The sequence below is a fragment of the Microtus oregoni genome, unplaced genomic scaffold (genome assembly GCF_018167655.1).
Source record: "Microtus oregoni isolate MIOR12 unplaced genomic scaffold, Mior012 000028F_ref0000031, whole genome shotgun sequence".
Lineage (NCBI taxonomy): Eukaryota > Metazoa > Chordata > Mammalia > Rodentia > Cricetidae > Microtus > Microtus oregoni.
In genome coordinates this window covers 15,408,826-15,430,521 of record NW_024543087.1, presented here as the reverse complement: position 1 = coordinate 15,430,521, position 21,696 = coordinate 15,408,826, and the positions used below count along the sequence as shown (strand labels likewise).

The window sequence follows — 21,696 nt, the reverse complement described above, 5'->3', positions numbered from 1 at the left end:
TGGAGAGATGGCTCAGAGGTTAAGAGTATTGCCTGCTCTTCCAAAGGTCCTGAGTTTAATTCCCAGCAACCACATGGTGGCTCACAACCATCTGTAATGAGGTCTGGCGCCCTCTTCTGGCCTGCAGACATACACACAGACAGAATATTGTATACATAATAAATAAAAAAAATTGCTAAAGGAATGGAAACTACACAAGATTTGTCTATCAAGGATACAGCTGTGATTCACACACCCCAATTAGTTTGCAGTGGCAACTACAGAACAGTTTTCAGAGGTGTCCCTATTTGTTGTGGCACGGGAGGGAGATGTGTGTGCCGTTTCCTTCTTCCAAATAGTCTTGGAGTCTTCTGGATGTCTCAGCTGGGTCACTGTTAGACATGGATGGAGACTCATAATCAGGACATAAGAGTCTTACCAGGCCCAGCCTAATTCTCTGGGTATTTTATCTGCACTCCTCACTGAATCTTTAGTTGGCTTTGGGATGGAATACTCGAGTTCAAACTTAGGGCCTTGTATATGGCATGCAAGCACTTTCTTGCTAAGCTACATCGTTAGCCCCATTTTATTTTTATTTTGAAACACAATCTTGCTAATTTACCCAGGCTGGCCTAGAATTGATCTTCCTATCTTGACCTCCTATTTTAGCCTAAGTATTTAGTCTAAGTGTGTATCACCAAGCCTACTTCAACTGGCTTTTAGGTGTAGCACATAGGTATCCTGAAGATTTTATTTACGTGTGTGTGTGTTTGAGAAAAAACTAAAGGCCGGAAGCTAGGTTTGATGTTGCATGGGAGATGAAGGCAGAAGGATCAGAATTCTGTTCAAAGTCACCCTTTGCTACATATTAAGTATTGAAGCCAACCTGTGATCAGCACTTTTATTAAAAAAAAAAATAAAAAAATAAAAAAAGCTTCTTCAGAGCCGATTTTCTTGTCAAAAAAGAAAGCAGGAGCCCAGACTTCTGTCAGCCTTAGAGCACAACCTGTTACATTCCAGACACTCAGGAGGAAGCCAGACGCCTCTGAAACAAGAAACTAAACATTTACCAGTTACCAAAAGATCAGACAAGAGTGTCTTTTTTAAAAACTAAGTTCCTTCAATAAATTAATAATCCACAAAGATACCTCAGAAAGTCACTTGAGACTTCTGCCAAGAGGATACACACAAAAGAGCTAAGCAGTAAAAGAAAGTAAGTATTGAGTTTGCAAACCTCTTTCTCACATTACCTCTAACCCATCCAGGGATCTAAAGCATAATTTGCTCTTAAAGACTGATTATCAAACACTAGTTGTTTGGTTTCTTTGTTCTGTCTGATGTTTTCAGGTGTTTAAACCCAAGATCTCACACTATACTACATAAAAGTTTCGCCACTGAGTTATACTTTTTGCCCCTACACATTAAACTTGACAATGATCATGTAGCCACAAACAACAAGCCTCCAAACTCCACAAACATCTAAGACGGCACTCAAATAGAATTCATATACGCCTGTGTTGATCACTTTCTCATGACTCATGCCTCACCTGTGTGACGCCTCAGGACAAGCACAGAGGCTAGGCACAAATTCTCTGAATCGGTAATACAAATATACTTTACTTAATAAAGGTGAGACAACAGATACTAAAACACTTCTTAAAAACACAAGGTATCTGGGAGGTGGTGGCATGCTCCTTTAAACCCAGCAGTCAGAAGACAGAGGCAGATGGATCTCTGCAAGTTCAAGACTAGCCGGGTCTACAGAGTGAGTTCCAGGACAATCAGGGTTATACAGAAAAACCCTGTCTCAAAAGAGCAAAAACAAAACAAAAGATGGGAGAGAGGGAGGGAGGGAGGGAGGGAGGGAGGGAGGATATATGGCTGGCTTCTCACATCCTGCCCTGCATTCTACTTGCACACAAGCAGGGCCATCACATTTCTGCCCAACTCAGAACACTGCACCCATGGGTTCTACTTTTCTTCAGGGCTAAGCTTCATGGTTCTCCTGAAAGATCACTTTTCCTTCACTTCTCTATTCGTATTTCTCCTTTCCTGAAATCCCTACCATTACTGAATAATAAACACTCCACAGCAAGCTTTAGTGAACACAGTCAGAGCTGTTCCTACAACACAATTAGGCTCTACTTCACCTAGAGTGCTCATTCCTAGAACATCTGCCCTTCAACAAAACAGTCTTTCTGCAAAGTGAGTGCTCAATAACTATTTGGTTGATGGCTGAATATATACCGACATTTTTCCTCATGGGGCTCCATACCAAAATTCACCCCTTTCATTTGTTTCTCCATTTCCTGTGTTGGAGATCAGCATTCGTCTTACGAGGACAGTCACCAAAGAAACTAGTGGTTTTGGTGGCCTTAGGAGGTGTATGAATCAGAAAAGAGGTTGCATTCATCTTTCAAGAAACTCTCAGGGGCTGGAGAAATGGCTCAGTGGTTAAGAGCATTGCCTGCTCTTCCAAAGGTCCTGAGTTCAATTCCCAGCAACCACATGGTGGCTCACAACCATCTGTAAAGAGGTCTGGCGCCCTCTTCTGGCCTTCAGGCATACAGACAGAATATTGTATACATAATAAATAATTAATTAAAAAAAAAAAAAAGAAACTCTCAGGGGCTGGAGAGATGGCTCAGAGGTTAAGAGCATTGCCTGCTCTTCCAAAGGTCCTGAGTTCAATTCCCAGCAACCACATGGTGGCTCACAACCATCTGTAATGAGGTCTGGTGCCCTCTTCTAGCGATCAGGCATACACGCACAAAGGATATTGTATACAAAATAAATAAATATTAAAAAAAAAAGAAACTCTCAATTAACTCTCAATTAATGTTCTGTTCTGTTTTTTTTGATTTTTAGAACTGGCTGTTGTCTGTGGGGGTAAGGTGCAGAGATGCCTTGGGCTGGACAAATGCTCTGTCACCAAGCAAGCACAGCTAAGCTCTTACTTCAACCAAGGACAAAGCTTCTTCTAAGCTCAGAGCAAGACTCTAAAACCTGCCACACAGTGGAAGCAGCTGGGCAGAAGCTTTATAAGCAGCTCCCAGGATCACACCCAAGACTGTGATGCTCTGACTAGGTGTCACAGCTCTCAACAGTTGAAATCCCACTTTAAAGACACAGGACCTCAGAAAGAGAAACAAGTAGACAGAGACCACATAGCGAGCGAGCACTGAGAAATCCAAACTGTACAAACTAAAGAAACACAGAGGGCTGGAGAGATGGCTCAGTGGTTAAGAGCACTGCCTGCTCTTCCAAAGGTCCTGAGTTCAATTCCCAGCAACCACATGGTGGCTCACAACCATCTGTAATGAGGTCTGGCGCCCTCTTCTGGCCTGCAGACATACACACAGACAGAATATTGTATACATAATAAATAAATAAATAAATAAATAAATAAATAAATAAATAAATGAAACACAGAGGAGCCAAACACAGCAGACACTGTTATGGCAGCACTCAGAAGGCTGAGACATAAGGATCCCAAGTTTGAGGTCAGCCTGAATCTTACAAAGACTAGCTTTTATCTTTTTAAAGGTTTTTTATTTATGTGTCTGTGTGTATACACCATATGTGCTTGTGTGTCTGCAACAACCAATCAGGTCACTGGATCCTCCTGGAGCTGGAGTTAGAAGTGGTTTTAAGTTGCCTGACATTGGTACTGGTGCCCTTTCACATATCCTGATATCCAATATTTACATTACAGTTCCCAACAGTAGCAAAATTAGTTATAAAGTAGCAACAAAACTAATTTTATGGTTGGGAGCCAACATAACAGGAGGAACTGTATTAAACAGTCACAGGAAGGTTGAGAACCACTGCTCTAGCCCCAAATAACAGCTTTCTAAAACCAAAAACAAGCTGAGGACAGTGGTGCACACCTTTAATCCCAGCACTCCAGAGGCCATAGTAGGTTTATCGCTATGAGTCTGAGGCCAGCCTGGCCCAGGACAGCCAAAGATACATGAGACAACAAAAATAACAAAAATAACAAAACAAATAAGCAAACAAACAAAAAAACTAGCCTGCATAATTAGACAAAAATTACTTTTCCTCATACTGCTAGAAGTAGTGACATACTTAATCCCATCATTTTAAAAGCAAAGGCACTGTAAGAATGAGGTTCACTGGACCAGTGTGTGGCGTTTTAAATGAGAGTATTCCCTTTATGCTTATATATTTGAATGATCAGACTGTTTGAGGAAGGATTAGGAGGTGTGGCCTTGTTGAAGGATGTTTAAACTCGAAGGGTTGGTAAGCTCTGAGGTTTCAAAAGCTCACACAAGGCCCAATCTTGTTCACTGCCTCCTGCCTGTGTATCAGATGTAAGCTCTCAGCTACTGTTCCACCGCCATGAGCACCTGCCTGATGCCTTGCTCCTTGACATGATGGCAATGGATTCAACCTCTGAAACTGTAAGCAAGCCCCCATAAATGCTTTCTTCTATAAGTTGCCTTGGTCATGGTGTCTCTTCACAGCAATAGAAAATTAACTAAAAGAGAGTAAGACTCTACCTCTGAAAGACAAACAACCAAGCCCCCTTTTGGATATTGGGTCTTCCTTCTACCTCTCTGACCATACAGCCTTTCCAAATTAGGGCAGCAATCAAGTCCCTTGTTCCACGAAGATTTAGTAGCCTGGATTCAAATACCTGAAGATACTGCCTAAGCCAGCTTTCTCATTATTCTAAACATCACAGGGCCACTGTCAGAACAGACATTCATCTGGCGCCTGTGCAGACTAAGTGCTCCACTGCTTGTTCCAAAGACTGGTTCACCCTGCACTCAACAGCTACAATGAGGAATATTATGTTCTGGATGTGACATTAAGACTGGCATGAGACCCAAGATCCTCCTAGCCACCCTGCTGAACAGCTAATGTCTCCTATATAACATTAAGAACTAAACTCCACAGCAGGGGGCAGAGTCAGACTTAAAGTCCAGTTCCCTAAGTAAACTTGCTAGAGCCACCACTGATAGCACATGGGCCCAGCAACTCACAACTGCTACAGCATCTGTTAAGTAGGTTGTTTTTAATCCTAAACTCGTCACTTACCCATGTAGATTTCAGTCTCCTACATGCTGCTTCCTCAGGAAACCTACCCAATAGGGTTCTCCATTAACTCCTTTCTTTTTTTTGGGGGGGGGGAAGGGGGGTAGTTCCAGACAGGGTTTCTCTGTAGCTTTGGAGCCTATCCTGGAACTAGCTCTTGTAGACCAGAATGGCCTGGAACTCACAGAGATCCGCCTGCCTCTGTCTCCCAAGTGCTGGGATTAAAGGTGTGTGCCACTACCACCCGGCCATAACTCCTTTCTTTTTTCATAGAATTATCAGAATAGTCACAGCAGTGGCCAGATCTGATCTGTTCAGATAATCTAATGATGACACTGTGAAAGAACAGGTGAGACACATAATACTGGTACCTACTCAAAAAGAACTGTATCCCCACATGCATGTCACGATATATGTACAAACACACATACATAATAAATGTATAAACGAAGCCAGGCAGTAGTGGCACACACCTTTAATTCTAGCACTCGGGAGGCAGAGGCAGGTGGATCTCTGTGATTTGAGGCCAGCCTGGCCTATAAGAGCTAGTTCCAGGACAGGCTACAAAACTTATAGAAAAACCCTGTCTCAAAAAAAAAACAACAAAAAAAAAAAAGAAGATCAGAATTCAGTTCCCTGCACCTATGTGAGTAGATTCACAACTGTGGGCAACTCCAGCTCGAGGATCCATGTGGCCTCCATTAGCACCTGAATACACATGCACGCACATACACACGCACACACAAAGAAAATTTTAAAAAGAAAATTTAGGTATAGTGATACATCTCTGTAATACAGACATATAGGAGGTTGAGACAAGGCTAGGATACATAATAAAGCCATGTCCCAAACTATTTAAAAGTTATTATTTCCTGACTTTAACTGCTATGTGCAGCTAACAGAAAAAACTATTCTCATTCTTAGAAAATATGCAATTAGGTACTTTAGGAATAAAGAGGCATGTCTCCCATTTACTCACAAGTGGTTCAGGAAAAAAAAGTACAGATAGAAAAGAGAGAATGAAGTCACTGAGATGGCTCAGTGGGTAAAGAAGCCAGATACCAAGCCTGATGACCTTAATACCTGGAACCCATACAATAGGAGAGAACTGATCCCCAAAAGTGCACAAAAATAAGTTTAAATGGGACTGGAAAGATGGCTCAGCAGTAAAGAGTAACTGCTGCTTCCAGAAAATCCAGGTTGGTTTCCCAGTGCCCAATGTGGTGATCTGAATAAGAATGGCCTCCATAGGTTTATCTATTTGAATTCTTAGTTACTACAGAATAGCACTATTAGAAAGGATTAGAAGGATTGAGGGGTGCCTTATTGGAGGAAGTATGATAGGCCAGTCATGCCTCCCTCTCCCTCTCCCTCTCTCTGCCTACTCTCAGGATGCAGAATGCTACTATGGAGACTAAACCTCCAAAACTGTAAGCAAGCCCCCAACTAAATGCTTTATTTTCTAAGAGTTGCTTTGATCATGGTGTCTCTTTACAATAATAGAATAGTGACTAAGACAACCATGGAGGCTAACAACTATCAATAACTCCATTTCCTGAGAAATCTATACTATCTTCTGGTCTCTACAGGTATACACCTGGTTCACAGATACAAATGCAGACAATACAGCCAAACAAACATAAAATCAATTATTGAAAAAACTAATCATAAACCAGGTGTGATGGCACATGCCTTTAATTCTAGCATTTGGGAGGCAGAGGGTTGGAGGATCTCTGAGTTTGAGGCCAGCTTGATCTACAAAGTGAGTTCCAGGACAACCAGGAAAATCCTGTCTCAAAAAAAAAAAAAAAAAAAAAAAAAAAATCAAACAAAACACAGGTTTCCTTTCCTGGACAAAGCTAAGGGTGGGGCTAGGTTTTTGCAGTCAGCCTCCACATCTAAAGTACAGTCTCCACACATAACAAGTATGTCTCTTTTTGTACATCATTATTTTTTGAGACAGTGTTCCAGGCTGGCCTCAAGTTCTCAAGAATCCTTTTGCCTGAATGTCCCATATAGTGGGATTACAAAAGAACAAGCCCGAACCAGCTTTTTTTTTTTTTAAATATTTTTGTGGGGCTGGAGATATGGCTCAGTGGTTAAGAGCACTGACTGCTCTTCCAGAGGACCCGGGTTCAATTCCCAGCACCCACATGGCAGCTCACAACTGTCTGAAGATCCAGTTGAAGGGGATCTGACACCTTCACACCAATGCACATAAAATAAAGTTAAATAAAGCATAAAAATATTTTAAAAAAAAATTTTGTTTGTTTTAGTTTTTTTTTTTTTAAGTCTTACTATATAGACCTGGCTGGCCTTAAACTCGGAGATCTCTGCCTGAGTACTGGTATTAAAGGCATGTGTCGCCTTGCCTGGCTTTTAGTATCATTCTCAAAGCTCAGTCATATACTTCGTAACTATTCCTTTGCATGTATGCAAACACTGCATACAAAACCCAGATAATTATCACTTCCTCACTTGCTCCAGCAATATGCACACAAATTCAAGTGTTTAAGCACCTTGCACATGTTTTTTCAAGAACATACACGTTCTTGCATTCTTCTATAAAGATATCTGAAGATAAAAATCCTAGATATGGGACTGACAGATTTTGACAAAATGTCTTTCAATTCATATTCCAACCTAAGGATTTAAGTTATTTTTCCCTTACTTTTACTGGTATTGAGTTATTGTCAAAGACTTCATTAATAATTTGAACAGAAAAAGGAGAGAAAAATGGAGCAAGTTGAATAGCTTGAGAAAGAAGTTGGCCCTTCTCATATTGCTTGATTAAAAAGCATGTGCCATAAAAAAGTCCCATAAATTCAGGCTGGGAGTAATGGGTCTGAAATAGCTAGTTCTAAGACTATAGGAGGGTCAGTTTCCAGACAACTAATGAATCAAAACATGGAACTGTTTTTTCTAGCCAAACTTGACTTCCTCAAAGGAAAATTCCTATGGAGAATTATGAGCTGATTAATTACTCCAAACAATAACATTTCTGTGGAGCTCTTTGCTTCTGGGTTTGCTTCCTTCCCTGTGTTGTATCCTCCAAGCCTGAAAAACTGAGATGCCTCACAGTCCAACCCCCAGGACAACTCCGGGCTGAGGGCATGAGGAACAGCCACGGAAGAGAAAGGCCAGAGACTGCTTCTGGGCTCTCACATCTACTCTTCATACTGTAGACTCATTTGCTCTACAAAACAGCCCCCTTTACTAAAGCCTTTCCAAACCTCTAAGTCTACTGTGTGCCGACCTCCAAATGACAAGCAAGCTCTACAAGAATGTGAGATGCCAGCTTTCCCAGAAAACTGCACACTCCAGAGTGTGGGACACTGGGAAAGAACCTTCTGTCTTAGGCCAGGACACACAGAAGTATCTACTAGTCCACTCCCACTCCTGGGCTTTCCTTCTGATCTGTATAACTTTTGTACATGAGCAACTAACCCAAGAAACTGGTGCCCAAAATAGTTTTGACATTCCCACCATCAAAGCATAAAAATATGTCATGCTCACATGTATGGTTTATTCGTATTGTTAACGGTAAATTAATTATGCTTATTTAAAAACAACAGTGGCATCAATAAAATCAACTACTACTAGGTTATACAGATCTGGTGAAATTTCATTTATGAATAAATTTTCAAAGGCTATAGAATGAAATAAGTCTCTGGGCTGGGTTTTTTATTGTTGTTTTTTTATAAATTGAGAGTGGGGGAGCTGCTATCTTCCCACCTAAGATAAGGGCAGGGTCTCCCCTCTTAGAATTTTTGTTACCAACCAAAAAGCCAGAGAATTCCCAGCAACCACATGGTGGCTCACAACCATCTGTAATGAGGTCTGGTGCCCTCTTCTAGCCTGTAGACATACATGCAGACAGAATATTGTGTACATAATAAATAAAAATATTAAAAAAAAAAAAGCCAGAGAACATCAGCACCAGACTCCTGCCTTTCGAGTGGGTCTGACCTCATCAAATCATGGCAATTCAGTTTCAATAAAGAAGATTCACTCACCTCGTGACCTTATCTGCACTGGCAGCCTCACACCCACTCCTACAGAGGGCTAATCAGCTGTACCCAGCAGCCTCTCCAGCCCTTTTTCCAACACAGCCCACACCTCCCTAACTGAAATTCTTTACATTCTTCTCCCTGAAGGGCAGTCTTCAGAAAACTTAGGTTAAAACCATGAAAACAAAAAGTGCTGGGAATTTACCAAAGCAGTAAAGAACTCCATCAAACCTGTAGCAGGCAGGTAGTCTAGCTCCACTAGTACTAGGGAGTACTAGTGTAATACATGCCTTTAATCCTAGCACTCGGGAAGCTGAGGCCAGCAGATCTCTGTGAGTTCAAAAATAGTCTGGTCTACAGAGCAAATTAACAGCCAGCCAGGGCTACGTAGTGAGAACCTGTCTCAAATGACAAAAAACTTAAAAAAAAAAAAAATTACCTTAAGCCTGCGCTATGATATACATTAAATCTGAATTTACTTAAATTCAAAATTACAAATGTAGCTGGCAAGATGGATCAGCATACACAGACAATAAATAAAAAATGTTAATTATTTAAGTGTAAAATAATGAAATTTTAAGTGTAAATTAACTGTAAAATAAAGATAGCATGGGCTGGAGAGATGGCTCAGAGGTTAAGAGCATTGCCTGCTCTTCCAAAGGTCCTGAGTTCAATTCCCAGCAACCACATGGTGGCTCACAACCATCTGTAATGAGGTTTGGTGCCCTCTACTGGCATGCAGGCATATACGGAGACAGAATATTGTATACATAATAAATAAATAAATATTAAAAAAATAAGAAAGATATTTTTAAAAAATAAATAAATAAAGATAGCATAGATACATGATAGGTATCCAGTCTGTGCGGCAAGTTTCTATCACTGGATGTTCAGACTAGCAAGTAAAGCCATGATCATCTTCCCACAGAGACTGCCCACCTAGTTGAGGGAGTAAATATAAGCAGATATTGAATTCTGGTTGTTCTCGTGTCTCCACTTCCTTACAGCTAAAACTATCTCCTACATGAAGAAATAGAAAAGCCCTCTAAAATAGCCTTGAAATTCAGAAAAGGTTTATAAAATGAAAATCTTTAAGATAACATAAAAAACAGTCCCTCATTTTACAGACAGGATACAGAGACTTCCACAGTCCCCCATGTGGTGAGCACCTGAGTAATAAGAACCTAGCCTCAAACTTTACCCACTCAGACACCAAACAAAAGGAGAACAGGAGAAAAGACAGCCAAAGAGACTAGGAACAGAAAATGACAATCAAGGAAGCTCAGAGTTAAGTGAAGAAAAGTGGGAAGGGCTAAGGTGGGGACAGTGTTCTACAGATGACCCAGCCCCGTGAATCAACCACAAAAAACATAAAAAATGTTCCTCTTGCAACATTTGCCGCACCCGTGCTAAGTAGGACTGACTCCACTCTGGCTCCATATCCCTCCACACAAGCCGTGTTCTGGACATAGCAAAAAACTGCCACAGGAGAAGACACAACTATATCTCCTTCCTGCCTTACGAAAGGAACCAAACCCAAAACTGAAGGTGCAGTGTCCAGTTGCCAGCTCACAGAAATAACACAGAGAAATTACTCTGAGGCACAATCTCTTAAATCTAGATTGTAACCCTGATGTAGGAGTTCCTTCTGTTTGTGTGTTGCTTTCATCGGTTAATGAATAAAGAAACTGTCTTGGCCTTTTGATAGGGCAGAACTTAGGTAGGAGGGGAAAATAGAACTGAATGCTGGAAGGAAGAAGGGCAGAGTCAGAGAAGCCATGGATCCTCCACCTGAGACATAGACAGGTTAGAATCTTGCTGGTAAACCACAGCCATGTGGTGATACACAGATTAATGGAAATGGGTTAAATTAAGTTGTAAGAGTTAGCCAATAAAAAGTTAGAGCTAATGGGCCAAGCAGTTATTTAATTAATACAATTTCTGTGTGGTTATTTTGGGACTAAATTAGCCGGGCGGCCGGGAAGAACAAGCTGTCTCCCCCTGCAACATAATTCTTCAGGCTCAAGTTCTTCAGCAGAGCAAAGAAAAGAGGAGAAAACTATAGATTAGAGAGACTTTTAAAAACAACCAATTAAAAAGCAGATAAAAATTAAACTACAATGCCTAAAAATGCATTGTTTCAGAACTAATTTTTAATCAGGTGTGGTGGCACATGTCTTCAATCTGAGCACTAGGAAGCAGAGACAGGTGGATTTCTGTGGGTTCCAGAACAGCCAGGTCTACACAGCACACATGATGGTACTTACCCAAAATCCCAACTCAGAGGTGCAAAAAGGAGGATCACAACGTTAAAATTAGCCTCTGTTATACAGAGAGATCCAGCCTCAAAAAACAAAACATGAGACTGGTGCTGGAGATGGCTCAGTGGTTAAAAGCACTAGCTGCTCTTCCAGGGATCCTGAGTTCAAGTCCCAGCAACCACATGGTGGTTCACAACATGCAGGCAGAATATTGTATATATAATAAATAAGTAATTCTTAAAAACAAAACATGAGGCTGAAGAGATGGTTTAGTAGTCAAGAGCACTTGTTATTTTTGCAGATCACCTGGGTTCAGCTCCCAGCATCCATAAAGTGGCTCGTAACTGTCCATAACTCCAATTCCAAGGGATTTATTTGATACCCTCTTCTGACCTCTGAGTACCAAGCACTAGCTACAAGAAGGCAAAAGACTCATCAATTAGCAAAGGTGCTTGCTGCCAAGATTGATGACCTAGATTTGATCTCTGGGACCCACCTGCTGGAAGAACAGAGTAGATCCCACAAGCTGTCCTCCAGCTTCCACACATCTGTGCACACATACCTACATAACAAGTAGTCGATGAAACACAAAGATGAAGTAAACATAAAACCAGCCCAGAAAAACTTTTAGTCTCCCAAGCAGCACATGAAAGACAGCCAACTGATGTGGGAGTGTCATATATCAATTTGTCAATTTCATTGGTTACTTAATAAAGAAACTGCTTTAAAAAAAAGAAAGAAAGACAGCCAAGCCAGGTAGCCTCTCAGACAAACAGGTCTGTCGAGTTCACCATTAGAGAAACACCAGTAGTCACTAGCTCAGGTGATTAACCCTACTCTCCAACAGCTATTGGCTATCAAGATGATACTGTGACTATAACCAACTGCCTGGATCCTTTATCTATATCTTAATTGGCTTCCAGGAAAGGGTAAAGGTTTTTGTTTCATTAATTGGATGATCAAAAGTTCATGTGTCAAGCCAGCAAAATGACTCAGTGGGTAAAGGTGCTTGCTGCCAAGCCTAACAACTAGAATTCAATCCTCAGAATCCACACAGTGGAAAGAGAATCAACTCCCCAAGGTTGTTCTCTGACCTCCACACAAGCACTATGGCATGTGCATGAATGCACACACAAATAAATAAGTGTAGTTTTAAAATTCTCAGGTGCTAAGGAGACTGTTAGTATTCAGGCATCTGCACTGGCCTGCCCTTGGGTCCTCAGCTGCAGCCACTAAGAGCACCGCTGTGCATATTCACGACTTCCCTTTTAAAAGGGCCTGCCCATTTCCCATCTCTCTTTGCTTCTCTCTCTCTCTCTCTCTCTCTCTCCTTCTGCCTGTTTCTTCTTCTTGCCCTCTCTTCTCTTCTGCGCTCCTGTCCCCAGAGGCCTGTCTCCCCTCTCCTGTTCCCTTAACAAAAACCCCTCCACCTGAATGCATGGTGTCTTTATCTCTAGAGCCACTTTTTAAAATTACAACACTGGTTCCCTGACCAGGAATTGAACCCAGACCATGGTGAGAAGAGTGCCGAATCCTAACCACTAGACCACCAGGCTAAGCAAGATGGCTCAGGGGTTAAGAGCATGTACTGATCTTCTAGAGGACCTAAATTGAATTCCCAGCATCCACATCAGGCAGCTTACAACTGCTTCTAACTCCATCTCCAGAGGATCTGACCCTTCTGGCTTTTGCCATACCAAGTACCTCATAACACACACAAAAAATTTAAAATAATAAAAATAAAGCTTAAAAAAATTATTTTGTCTCTTTTTCACTGTATGCCTTCCCAACTCTATCAACACAAAACATTTCAACCTTTCTTGAAAAAGCACAATACTACTACCTGTTAGCACCATTCCTCAACAATGGGCCAATCTAACTTCACTGCCTCATTTTCCATTCATGAACCAGCTCTACCTATTCTGTCATAATTCTACCAACTCAAGGCTGATCAATGTCTCTGCAGCCATTTCTGAGTCCCACTGCTAGCCCACCTGGCCCCACAGTATTCTCACTGTCCCAACAGATCCTTCTAGCAATCTAATTCTTCCAAGTGTCTAGGAAAGAACAAAGCAAACAAGCAAAATTCTTCCATTCACTGAGTTACCTTTTCTTCCCTCCTCTCAACAATGTTTATGTATTCTGATCTGGCTTCCATCTCTTTCTACAGTTTTTCAAATTATCCTCCACACCCCTGCCTCCCCTTATCCAAACCATGACTAAACCAAGAAGCTACTGCAATCCACTCCAGTCAGTCCTTGGAATGTTTCCACTAGTGCCTGAGGGCTCATATCAGAAACAGGGAAAAGCTTTACAGGCCACAGACACATCGCTACGTCCCAAAATGTGAACTTGGCTTTGAAAATAATCTAGACTACAGCCTGTCAGCTCTGCAAGGCCCTTTCCCGAAACTCCGGGATGGGCCTAGCCCTCCAACCTACTTTATACTACAGAAATCAGAAACACACACACACAGACTGAAGTCACTTGTTAGAGACAGAACACATCCCACGACCAATCTAGTCTTCTGAAAAATATCATCTAAGAAAAATTGTTGTCTTTATTTCTTCCTTTTGCCTAAGGACAAGGAGAGCCCAAATTTGTGTCACCGACCACCAGATCCATCCTTGCTGCCTAAGCACATTGCTAAGAACAATACAGTAAATGAAACAGTATATTCAGGGACTGGGAATTGGTCCAGAGGTTAGCAACACTTGTTGCTCTTGCAGAAGAACCAGGTTCAATTCCCAACACCCACAGAGCTGCTTACAACCTTCTGTTACTCCAGTCCCAGAAGATCTGAAGCCCTCTTCTGACCTGCCCTGGCACCAGGCACTAGCATGGCACACAAATATACAAGCAGACAAAACACTCATATACATAAAATAATAAATCTAAAAAAATTTCAAGTAAATTAATGAATTAATTAAATAAAATTAAATTAAAAAATATTTTTGGGACCAGCTAGGTAAAGATGTTTGACACAACTTCCCCAGAACCCACATGATGGAAAATTAAACAACTTTTAAGTTATCCTCTGAGCTCTACACACCTACTGTGTACACACACATACACACACACATAAATGTCAAGTTATCCTCTGACCTCTACACACCTACCATATACACACACATATAAACACACATAAATGTCAAAAAAATCAATGTTAAAAATACTTGCAACTGAGCACAGAAGCCCACACCAATAATCCCTAACATGTACAAACATGAACAAAGCAGGAAGATTCTGTGTTTTGGTCAATATGGTCTACAAAAGAAATTCTGTCTCCAAAAACAACTAACAGCACTTAAGGTGGATGAAGCATCTTGTGGGCTCAAGCCAGCTTGGGCTACACAGTTAGATTCTGTTTCAAAACAAAAAAGTATATACAAAATATAAATAATCCTAACCCAGTCACCCACTGGTGTGGTACCTCTCTGCATGAGAACACATTAGGATGCACAGGTATCTATTTGCAAGCTAGCTAAGAAATATGGATATCACCAGGTATACCACTAGGTGTCCCGCTTTCTCTACCCTAGATCCAAATCTGAAATAAAACTACCAGGATTATCACTCCACAAAAGCAAGCAGTCTGTATTGCAGTGCCCATGGCAGAAATATACTTCCTTCCACTCAGGGTTCATTTTGGTTTGGGGACTGGGACTAAACTAGGGACTATGTCCATGCTAATTAAGCACATACTCTACCATTTAGATACACCTCTTGTCACTGGTTTCTTAAAAACAGGCTGTTCTGAATATGAGATCAAGCTGCCTTGTCCCTTAATCATTTCTGTTCCCCACCCTCAGCCACTGTGTCTTCAGGGAGATGAACGTATGGCACATACTGTGATATCCATAAGTAGACAGAAGCCATCAGCTCTTCCTCCTACCCCAGGCATGTCCCACCACTGCTGGGCTGCAGCAAGCTCTCTTAAACACTGACCCACTCTCCAGGCCCTGTTTGTTTCCTTTTTCCTCACAATGTACTTACTTACTGGCCAGGGCAGTGGTGGTTCACACCTTTGATCCCAGCACTTGGGAGTCAAAGGCTGTGGAGCTCAGTGAGTTCAGGGCCAGTCTGGTCCACAAAGCAAGTTCCAAGAGAGCTAGGACTGTTACACAGAGAAATCTTGTCTCAAAAAGACTAACAGCTGTGTGGTGGTGGCGCAGGCCTTTAATCCCAGTACTAGTTCCAGGACAGCTAGGGCTGCTACACAGAGAAACCCTGTCTTGGGGGGAGGGGGGAGACAGGGAGACAGACCCACCCTTATTTATTATTTATTTTAGGGCTGGGTGGTAGTGTATGCCTCTCTTACCAGCACTCAAGAAACAGAGGTAGATGGATCTCTGTAAATTCTAGACAAGACCTGTCTAGCCGGGCGGTGGTGGCGCACGCCTTTAATCCCAGCACTCGGGAGGCAGAGGCAAGCGGATCTCTGTGAGTTCGAGGCCAGCCTGGTCTACAAAAGCTAGTTCCAGGACAGGAACCCAAAGCTACGGAGAAACCTTGTCTCGAAAAATCAAAAAAAAAAAAAAAAAAAAAAAAAAACCAAGACCGGTCTACATATTAAGTTCCAGAGCAGCCAGGACACAGAGAAACTCTATCTTGAAAAACCAAAAAATTAAATAAATAAACAAACAAACAAATAGCAATAATAACAACAAAAGAAAAAAGATTTTATGTGTACGAGTGTTGGCCTGCATGTATGTGTACCACATGCATGCTTGCTGATAAGGTCAGAAAATAATTTTGGATCTCTGGAACAAAATTATAGTCACCATCATGTGGATGCTGGGAATCCAACCCAGGTCCTTCCTCTCTTAAAGCAGTAACTGCTCAGCCAGGTAGTGGTGGCACATGCCTTTAATCCCAGAGGCAGGCACATCTCTGTGAGTTCAAGGCCAGCCTGGTCTATAGGCACCAAAACTACAGAGAAATCTTGTCTTGAAAACAAAACAAAACCAAAAAAAGGGGCAGTAACTGCTCTTAAGCACTGAGTCATTTCTTCATCTTTTACTGGATATCAAACTCATAATTTATACCAAAATAAAATGGGCAGATAACAAGTACTAATTATCAGACAGAGGCACCATTCAGATCACCCTACTGAGTGAGTTCCCAGGACGGCCAGGACTACACAGGAAAACCCCATCTTGGGAAAAAAAGGAAAAGAAAGAGAAAGAAACCAAAGCCCTTCCCTAAAGTCACATTAGGGAGGATTTCCTCCTCAAGTCCAGGTTTCTCTGAAGGTCCTGCTATCACTGTCCAACATCATGATGCTCATACCAAAAATCTTACCTGTCAAAAAAAAAAAAAAATCTTACCTGTCTTGCCCAGCAGCAACAGTTTCTTAGTCATGACTCAACACCACAATATCACCAAGCCCTATATAGATTTCTCTCTTAAAACCCCTTGTTATAACAAGTGCCAGCATTTGCAAACTTAACTCAGCAGGGTACATGTTTTATTCCTTCATTTGGCAAAAATAATATGGTACTTTGAATCCTAAAACAGAGAAAGAAACAACATTCTGCTCAGGCAGAGGATAGAACAGGTTGAGTTGGAGTAGGACAGCCTGAGGACATTATTTCATTGATTAAACACTTGCCTAGTATTTTACAAAAGGAAGGAAAGGGGAGGAAAGGAATGGAGACAAGAGACACTAGGGAGGCAGAGGAGCAATACCAGGAAGTAGAGAATGGAATCTTTTACTCAGAAGATCAAGAAGGAATTCTAGGACCATTCCAAAGCCTAAAGGTATTCCAAAGCTTCACCAGGTACCTGCAATCAGAGCAAAGCCTTCAGCCCTCCCTCTGCCGACATGTTCATCTACCCTTCACAGAACCCAATAAAGCACAACAGGTAACACATCTACCTCTCTGTATGAACCCAATAATCCGAGAGAGAGACAGAGAGAGGGAGACAGAGAGAGAAAGAGAGACAGAGACAGAACCTCATATATTTTCCCCAGGGACAAAGTGGCTCACCGGGGTCAAGAAAGCTGATCTCAGAGAAAAAACATCCATAACCAAAACAAACCTAGTTTGGGGGGGGGGGTGGTTTTGGTTTTATGAGACAGGGTTTCTCTGTGTAACAGCCCTGGTTGTCCTAGAACTTACTTTGTATACCAAGCTGGACTCGAAATCACAGAGACCCGCTTGTCTCTGCCCCACAAGTGCTGGGATTGAAGGTGTGTGCCATCATGCCCAGCACAAATCTATTTTTTCTCCCCAAAATTACTGTATTAACCTAGTTCAAGACACATACTCATTTTAATAATTTATTCTTATTTCATGTGCATTTATGTTTCGCCTGCATGTATATCTGTGTAAAGGTATTGAAATCCCCAGAAACTGGAGTTACAGGCAGCTATGTACTGCCATATGGGTACTAGGAATTAAACCCAGGTTCTCTGGAGGAGCAGCCTGTGCTCTTAACCAAAAAGCCATCACTCCAGTCCCCATAAATCTGTTCTTTAAAGAAATCTGGGGCTAAGGGTGTATCTCAGGGGTAAGGTACAAGCTTAATTAACATGTATACAGTTCTGGGTTCAATCTCCCTCCAGCATCAAATCAGAAAAAAAAAAAGATTTTTGTTAAAGACCTCTTGCCTACCTCTCTAAAGAACACATCTTCAGTGAGTTTTAGCATCAATATAAATCAAAATAAGTAAATATATTTAAATATGCAATTTCATACACAAACACATCAATTGAAACATATCTGTGAAAGGCCCAGGGGGAGGGCCCAACCTCCTATGATTACACACTCAATCAACCACCCTAGGAAATAGCAGGCCTGTTTCTCCAAATATGGCCTCAGATCTGCTGTAAGACTCAGGGCCACAAGGAGTTCATAAGAATGTTTATCAAAATTCAGGGTGTGCCGGGCAGTGGTGGCACACACCTTTAATCCCAGTACTCAGGAGGCAGAGGCAGGCAGATCTCTGTGAGTTCGAGGCCAGCCTACTTCCAGGACAGCCAGGGCTACATAGAAAACCTGTCTCAAACTGCGACCCACCCACCCCCCAAAAAGCAGGGTGTCGTAGCATATGCCTTTAATCCCAGAACTCAGGAGAAAGAGATAAATACATCTCTGTGAGTTCTAAGCCAGCCTGGTCTATAGTGTATTCCTGGACAGCCAGGGCTATGTAGGGAGACCCTGTTTCAAAAAACAAAATAAAAAAAGGGGATGTCAATCAAGATACATGGCGCTGGAGATGTAATACAGTGGTAGCACGATTGCTTAGCATGGACAAGGCACAACAAAATATTTGAGAGCAGGGCCAGGGACAAAGTATAAGCATCATTTTCAGAACCCTCCTCAACAGCAATACAGCATAAGGAAACAGCCTAGCCCCACAGCACCCCAGACACAGAGGCCACAGAAAGGCTGACACTGAAGGAGGGCCATTCCTTGGACACAGCCCACAATAGACCCTATTATCCCTGGAACCCCATGACAGGATGGAAGAGGGTAGGCCAGGACATTCCTCCACCCCCTCACACCACAGAGGGAAAGGGCACTGGCAGCCTGGGGCATCAGGGGCCTAAACAGGAAGAAAGTCATTTTCTTCTCAAGCTGTTAAGATCACAAGGGATCCCTCCTCTTTAAAAAAAAAAAAAAAAAAAAAAAAAGAGCGAGAGCGAGCGAGCGAGCGAGAGAGAGAGAGAGAGAGAGAGAGAGAGAAATAAAGGTAACCTGAGGTGCAATCGATAAATCATCACACAGACTGGCATACTCAGGGTTGCAAGGCTACAGACTGACATATTCAGTGCTGCAGGTCAATACTGTTTACCCTACTGGCAAAATACTATTATCTTTTGCAGGTAAGCAGAAGCAACAGCTGGGAGTACAAACCTAGAACAGGAAAGGGTGAGACAGAAATCTTACTGTTATCTATTTGTGACTTTAATGAATTCTATTTTTAAATCTTTAATAAAGAGCTTCTCTTCTACTCTCCTACCAAATTTTCCCATTCAGTCAATTCAATCTTTCCAACACAGCTCAAAGATCTAAAAATGTAAGACACTTACAATCTAATTTATTGTTCCCTAAACCCAGAATCTAGCCCTGCTCAAGAGGTACTCAATAGACTGGACTCTACTGTAAAACACTGTATTTAGCAAGGCTACCTGAGCTGGCATATTTGATACAAAGATGATATCCCAGCTCTAGCAAGAGAATATACACAGAACATTTATAGGGATGAAAAGAATATTTTATGTAAATATTCCATAGTAAATTAGTATCCAAAAAGTTTGATGTCCAAGGTTATAATTAATATCCAAATTTTTAAAATGCCATTTAGAATGATTATTTTCAAATAAAAATGCAGTGGTGGCACAGCTCACAGGAGGCAGAAGCAAGTGTATCTGAGTGTTCAAGGCCAGCCTGGTCCACAAAATGAGTTCCAGGACAGCCAGGGCTACACAGAAAAACCCATCTCAAAAAATAAAAAATAAACCAAAAAAAAAAAAACAAATAAATAAAAATAACTAACTCAGAATTTTATTATTTTCTACATTATTTTTCTTGGCAAAATTCTTCTAAAGACCAGGGGTGAATAAGCACCTGAAATCCTAAATTTTAAAGATTTACTCTATTTTTAATAACTTATATCAGGAGGGGGATGTACACATAAATGCAGATGTCTCTGAAGACTAAAGGTATTGGATCCACTGCAACTGGAATTACAAGTGATTCTGAGCTGATGTGGGTACTGGGAATCAAACTGTCTTCTGGAAAATCAGTATAAAACTATAGAGTCATCTCTCCAGTACCTGTAAGCCCAGAATTGGGATAATCGAGGTAAATTAGGTTATGTCAGCCTGTAGAGAAACTTGGAAGCCAGACTAGGGAACTTATCAAGATCCTGTCTCAAAATATAACTTAAAAAGGTTAGCGATCTAGCCCGGTGGAAAATCACTTGCCTATCATGCTCAAGCCCTTGGGCTCAATCTCCAGTAATACACATGCGCACTAGCAGTAAGAACAACTCCAGCTAGTTAGAGAGGCATTTATGACAACCAATGCAGAACTTCATTTCTACCATAGAAAATCTTGGAATCATCTTCACTATTTGTTTATTAATTTTAATTTTTATTTTATGTGTATGGGTGTTTTGCCTGCACGTATGTCTGTCTACCACATGCCTGGTGCCTGCAAGGCCAGGAGTTGGATCCTCTAGAACTGAAGCTCTGGATAGTTGTGAGCAACTGTGTGAGTGATAGAAACCAAACTTGGATGCTCTGAAAGAGCAGCATGTACTCTTAACTGCTGAGCCATTTCTCCAGCACCCCCACTTTGAAATCTTCTTAAGCAGTCCTCTATGTGCGTTTGGGATGCCTGAAGGGAAGATGTTACCAGCCCAGCTACAGGGATAAAACAGAAGATAACCAGAACACTTGCAAAATCAAAGGAGGAATGTCTTCAGAACTCATTATTTTGTTTTGTTTTGTTTTTTTTAAGATTTATTTATTTATTTTGTATACAACATTCTGCCTCAATGTATGCCCGCACGCCAGAGGAGGGCGCCAGATGTCAGTACAGATGGTTGTGAGCCACCATGTGGTTGCTGGGAATTGAACTCAGGACCTCTGGAAGAGCAGCAAGTGCTCTAAACCATTGAGCCATCTATCTCTCCAGCCCCCAGAACTCATTATTTTGAAACGCCTAGTATGTATGCTAACCTAAGAAAATAACTTGTTTTGTTTTTCAAGATAAGAGTTTTTCTGTGTATACCTGGCTGTCCTAGAACACACTCTATAGACTAGGCTGGCCTCAAACTCAAGAAATCCACCTGTGTCTGCCTTCTGAGTGCTGGGCTTAAAGAAATTCACAACCACTACCCAGCAAAAATTCTTTAAAAATTTCAGGACCAATGTGATGGTGCACTGCTTTAATCCAACGTTTAAGAATTTAGGCTAGCATGGTCTATACAGAGTTCTAGCCCAGTCAGGGCTGCATAATGAGACCCTGTCACAAAACAAAAAAACAAAAAGAAATAAATAAAAATTCCACTGCTCTGTTCCAAAACATATATACCAATCAGTAAAAAGAATTCTGTATGGGAAATTTGTTATAGACGCCCACATTTAGGTACAAAAAAAACATCCACAGCAATAAAGAGCAAATAAAGTTGCCAAAAAAGGCAACTGAAATGGGTAATGGCCACTGTTGCCCTGAATATGACACACCATTTCCAAGTGTTTCACTTGCCCTTGAGCTCTCCTCTAACTGGCACACTCCCCAAGGGCTGTGACCATCTCAAAAAGAAAAAAGAAAATCTGTGGCAGCACAAACCCTTAAAGATGGGGAATATTTGGACTTGGTCTCTGTGTGGCTACAAACATTACAAACCCTTGAGTCCACCCTAGA

General features: G+C 41.5%; 1 protein-coding gene across 7 annotated transcripts in view; it reads right to left on the bottom strand.

Moving 5' to 3' along the window:
* The window catches only part of Dag1 (dystroglycan 1), a 73,118-nt gene that overhangs the window by 37,370 nt on the left and 14,052 nt on the right, over positions 1-21,696 (bottom strand). The window lies entirely within an intron of this gene.